Below are 5025 nucleotides of genomic sequence, written 5' to 3'. Positions count from 1 at the left end.
TACATCTTGATTGCATGTTTGATCAATTTCAAATTGAAGAGGTTGGTAGAATTCTTCTATTTCATCCTCACTGGCTTTAGTGGTTGGTGCATAAATTTGAATAATAGTGGTATTAACTGGGCTTCCCTGTAGGCACATGGATAGTACCCTATTACAGACAGTGTTGTACTTCATGACTGATCTGGATATGTTCTTTTTGACAATGAATGCAACATCATTCCTCTTCAATTCATCATTCCTGGAATAGCAGACCATGTGATTGTCAGATTCAAAATGGCCAATACTAGTCCATTTCAGCTCACTAATGCCTAAAATATCGATGTTTATGAGTTCCATTTCATTTTTGACAATTTCCAATTTTCCCAGATTCATGCTTCGTACATTCCATGTTCCGATTTTCAATGGATGTTTACAGCTTTTTCTCTTCATTTTGAGTTGTGCCCCATCAGCAAATGAAGGTCCCCACGGGCTTTTCTCCCACGAACTTTACTCCATTCACGTTATCACGGTCAACTCTACTTTGAGGAGGCAGCTCTTCCCCAGTTGCATTTTGAGTGCCTTCCATCCCGAGGGGCTCATTTTCCAGCACTATATCTGACAGTGTTTCTCTGCTATTCATAAGGTTTTCAGTGATTAACAATTCAGAAGTAGTTCATCACTCTTTCTTCCTAGTCTTTGTCTGGAAGCTATATGTTAAATTTAAACATAAAACAAAAAGGAGCTAGGACTTACTGACTTTGAAAGAAGCATCATTTCTCATTTCCAACTTCTCCAAATGGCAAATTATCCTCTTTTTTTTTTCCTTTGAGTTTATTTTGTTGTTGTTGAGAATATACACAGCAAAACACACATCAACTGAACATTTTTACGTGTACAATTCAGTGACATTGATGACATTCTTTGAGTTGTGCAACCATTGTCACTCTCCTTTTCTGAGTTGTTCTTCCCCCATAAACATCAACTCCTTGCCCCCTAAAGTGCCTATCTAATTGTTTGAGTTGTTGTTATCAATCTGATCCCATATCAATTGTTCTTGAAAGAGCATAGTGCTCAAGGCAGGCCTTTTAAAAAAAACAACAACAAAAAACTAATTAAGCTAAACTTGTCAATTTTAAGAAGACTTCAGGGGATATTTTTGGTTTACCATTTAAAGATTATCTCAGAGCAGTAGTTTCAGGGGTTCTCTCAGCCTCCATGACTCCAGAAAGTTTAGAATGCATGAGAATTTGAAATTCTTCATTTCCCCTTTTTTGATCAGGAATCTTCTATAGAATCTTTGATCAAAATATTTAGTAATGGTAGATGGGCACCAACCAGTTCTTCAGGTCTCATGACAAAGGAGGCAGTTGGTCATGGAGGCAAATAGTCACACATTTCTATAGAAAAATTATTCTGAAATTAAGAAATGGGTTGGGACAAATATCAAGTCCAGACTGCTGAGAGTAAACCTTGGTCAGGAGACAAAGCCAGGATACAACTGTACCACCTTTAGCTGAGATCTCTGAAAGAACAGAAGAGGGTGCTTCGTCGACATTTTCAAACAGACAAGGTACTTACAAGGGTCTCAGGGACTGGCCCACAGGTGCACTCAGTCAACAGTGGATTTTTCTATTGTTCCACACAGCCCTCCAGTGCCAAAGCCTCCAGCGAATTGCAGAAGAGGGTAGAGACTCACTCTGAATGGAACGGACAGGTGGAGATTGCCAGTGCTGGCAGGGCCTATCTGTCCACCTCCACCACTCGTCTGTCAGTTTGTCATATGTGGTGGCTTGTGTGTTGCTGTCATGCTAGAAGCTATGCCATCAGTATTTTAAATACCAGCAGAGTCATCCATAGTGGACAAGTTTGAGCAGAACTCCAGACTAATTATTAAGACAGAGTAGGAAGGAGATGCTGACCATTTTTACATGGTTGTTGTTGCTAAGTGCTATCAAGTCAGTTCTGACCCAAGAAGCGGCTGGTGAGCTTGAACCACCAACTCTACTGTTCAAACTGACTTTGCAGTCCAGCACATTAGCCCACAGCACCACACCAGGATTCCTCTAAATAGCTACCCACTGAAAACCTTATGAATAGCAGTAGAACATTGTCAGATATGGTGCCAGAATATGAGCCCCTCAGATTGAAAACCATTCAAAATATAACTGGGAAAGAGCTGCCTCCTCAAAGCAAAGTTGACCATAATGATATGGATGGAGGAAAGCTTTCAAGACCTTCATTTGTTGATGGGGCACAACTCAAAATAAGGAGAAACAGCTGCCAACATCCATTAATAATTAAAATGTTGAATGTATGAAACATGACTCTAGGAAAATTGGAAATTATAAAAAATAAAATGGAACACATAAGCATCGATATCCTAGGCATTAGTGAGCTAAATGGACAAGTATTGGCCATTTTGAATCAGACAATCATATGGTTTACTATGCCAGTAATGACAAATTGAATAGGCATGGTGCCACATTCATTGTCAAAAAGAACATTTCAAGATCTATCGTGAAGTACAAGGATGTGTGTGATAAAATAACATCCAAATACCTACAAAGAAGATCAGTTAATACCACTATTATTCAAATTTACACATCAAACATTAAAGTCAATGATGAAGAAACTGAAGAATTCTACTAACTTCTTCAGTCTGAAATTGATCAAACATACAATAATGATGCATTGATAATGATTAGTGATTGGAATGTGAAAGTTGGAAACAAAGAGGAAGGATTGGTAGTTGGAAAATATGGTCTTGTTGATAGAAATGATGCTGGAGATCACATGATAGAATTTTGCAAGACTACAAACTTAAGAGCTCTGATATATGACATAAATACACTACCAAACTGTTGCAGACCGTGCAGAGGTTCGAGGCCCTATAGGCCCGAGTGCAACAGATCTAGACACTTGGCAGTTAATAGCAAATTGTTTTTCATCTTAGTGTTCAGTTATATTTATTTAATTCCAAACATGAGCCCTGGATGTCCACAGAGAAATGCAATATTCCCCTAAGTTTCTAAGGTCAAGATTTTCCCCCTAGAACCAAGGCAGTAAAACTTCCTCAGAGGACGAACAAGGACAGGTTTGCTGGGATTAAGCAAGGAGGCTCTGGAGAGGAACTGCCCGGGGTATATTCACTTGGGGTGGAGTGGTAAGTTCTGGGAATACGGGATTAAGGACAATGGGGGCAACTCCCTCGGACCACCCTGGGTTCAATCAGTTTGATCCAAGTGAAGGTTAAACCCAGTAAGGAAGAAAGGAATATTGGTTTAAGTAAGGTTTACTGGCTTAACTTATCTTAAAGATTGTCTTGTCTGAATAATACCATTCTTCTTCTGTAAAGATCCCTCCCTGAAAGAGAGGAAATAAAAGACGGATGCAGACTTAAGTCTGCGGGCATTATTGCTTGCGGGGCATTAGTGCTTGCAGGGTATGAAGAGGCTGTCTGCCAGTTTTGCATCTACTCTGGTCTCTGAGTGTTTCTTTTCTCTCTCGCCTCTCCAGACATCCCACCTAGAGTTAGTCCGAGAAGGGAAAATGTCAGCCACTAAGCAGTCTTGCATCAAGCCCGGGTGTTTGTCTTCTTTGTATCTGTTTTCTCTGTTTTCTTTGTGTCTGTTTTCTCTTTCTCTCTCTCTCTCTCACCATCGTCACCGGACACCCCATCTTCGGGTCCTCACCCCCTTGCCGAGGCCAGACCCCGGCACCAAACATAACTGAAAGCACACAAACAGAAGACAAAACAGATGACTGGGACCTCCTAATAATTAGACACTTATGTGCATCAAAGAACTCCTGGTGTGATGCTGTCGGATCAGTACTGCACTACTAACCACAAGATCAGTAGTTCAAACCCACCAGCTGCTCCTTGGAAACCCTATACAGCGTCATTATGAGTTGGAACCGACTCAAAGGCAATTAACAACAACATGTGCATTGAAGGATTTCACCAAAAGAGTAAAAAGAGAACCCACAGACTAGGAAAAAATGTTTGGCAATGACACATCAGACAAAGGACTACTCTCCAAAATTTATAGAATACTTCTGCACCTCAACAAAATGAAGACAAATAATTCAATTTAAAAAATGAGCAGAGGACATGAACAGACACTTAATTAAAAAAGACATTTAGGCATCCAGCAAACATAAAGCAATGCTCATGAGAGAACAAACAGATGGCAGGTGGGGTAGAAGTGCAGTGAGGAGCTCCGTCAGAAACAACACAGAATAACGGACCAAGCAGGCTCAGGGGAGGGTGCCAGAACTCTGAATATTCTGAATATTCTACAGGAATATTTAGAAGGTTGGAAGTCTTACAGCTAGGGGAATTTGTAGCAGAAGCAAGAAATCCATTTCTTTCTAATTCAAGACACTCAGCTGCTCCCAGAGTTGCCATCTTGGGTGAGACCAAGCAGGGAGGATCAGAGTAGCCACAGACGCCTGACAGAGCCATGGAGATAAAGGTACGGACATCCTTTTCTTTTGGTATCTGTTCATTGTTCTCTCACTGTCCGCGCACTTCCATTCTGATGACTAGAGGGGGTTGCCTGAGTGAGTGGACACCCCACCCCCACCCCCGAGGGTTCTACTATGCCTGCATACAGATCTCCTTGAAATTTAAAGGCACAGTTTCCACTTAAAACCAACATCAGTACAAAAAAGCCACAACTGGCCCTGAACTGTTTAGCACTAGGAAAAAAGGCCTGAACGGGGACTGTGGAGTGGGACAGGCAGACTAAAAAGGAAATAGGCCAAAAATTAAATCCTGAATTACATCACAATGACCAACAGTGGCATCTTGAAATTTCTCAGGAAGAAGAGTGAAAATGGAAGCCCATCTCCTGATCACATCAACCTGGAGGCAATCAGAAAGCATAAAAAAATACCAAATACACATCCATCTAAGTATTAAGGCCACAGATTACTCCTGAATATGCCCATAAAACAGAAGCAGATGACCATATCAGCTCATGTCCAGAAATGAGATAAAGTGACTAAGCAAATGAGCTGGAAGTATACCTACACTCCATACTG

Source organism: Chrysochloris asiatica, unplaced genomic scaffold (assembly GCF_000296735.1).
Source record: "Chrysochloris asiatica unplaced genomic scaffold, ChrAsi1.0 scaffold00260, whole genome shotgun sequence".
Classification (NCBI taxonomy): Eukaryota; Metazoa; Chordata; class Mammalia; order Afrosoricida; family Chrysochloridae; genus Chrysochloris; species Chrysochloris asiatica.
This window is presented reverse-complemented; position numbering follows the sequence as displayed.